Source organism: Malaclemys terrapin, chromosome 5 (genome assembly GCF_027887155.1).
Source record: "Malaclemys terrapin pileata isolate rMalTer1 chromosome 5, rMalTer1.hap1, whole genome shotgun sequence".
Lineage (NCBI taxonomy): Eukaryota > Metazoa > Chordata > Testudines > Emydidae > Malaclemys > Malaclemys terrapin.
Window position 1 is genome coordinate 71,791,957 of NC_071509.1, and position 799 is coordinate 71,792,755.

The following is a 799-nucleotide window of genomic DNA, read 5'->3' on the forward strand; positions in this document are numbered from 1 at the left end:
AGAAGAAAGATATAACAAAGCTATAGCTGTAAAAGTGAAAGAGTAGAAAAAAATAGAGTGTCATGGTACTGTACTTTTTATTACTACATTTTATTTTAGAAAAATCTCTTTTATAACAGTTTGAATTCATTATTTTAATGGTGCCTGGTTATTTAGAATAAAAAAAACAACAAATAAAAATTTCCTCACTGCCTGAGACATGTTGTATGGGAGCATCCTGATCCTGTAAGCAATGCTGATAGGTTTGGTGCCTGATTTTGTGAGATCATAGAATATCAAGGTTGGAAAAGACCTCAGGAGGTCATCTAGTCCAACTCCCTGCTCAAAACAGGCCCAATCTCAGACAGATTTTTGCCCTGATCCCTAAATACCACCCCCTCAAGGACTGAACTCACAATGCTGATTTTAGCAGGCTAATGCTCAAACCATTGAGCTATCCCTCCTCCCAATTTGCATGTCATCCTTGTGCAGGGACCATGCTAACCTTCTCTGTATCATTCCAATTTTAGTATATGTGCTGCCGAAGATGGTCAGGCTAGGGGCATCATCACTTTTTTGCATGATTGCATGTGTGGGACTGGGGTGCAGGGACAGAGAGATGGGGCCAAAAACACAGGGAGGGAGGGAGGGAAGTAGCTAGACATCAAACAAAATTTTCTTTCCCCTGAGAAGCTGCTCATCTCCCCTAGAGAAGTTCCTTCATACATATCTGCAACAAATGTCAGGCTAAGGAATTACACAAAATTAGGAGATACCAGCAAGATCTACCGAGCTCTACATCCTTTTCAGCTAGGTAAAT

At 40.6% G+C, this 799-nt stretch overlaps 1 non-coding gene across 1 annotated transcript; it reads right to left on the reverse strand.

Moving 5' to 3' along the window:
• Positions 1 to 424: 424 nt before the first annotated feature.
• On the reverse strand, positions 425 to 536 carry LOC128838758 (U6 spliceosomal RNA). Its single transcript, XR_008445262.1, has one exon. It is a non-coding gene; the product is annotated as a U6 spliceosomal RNA (small nuclear RNA).
• Between the last annotated feature and the right edge of the window lie 263 nt (positions 537 to 799).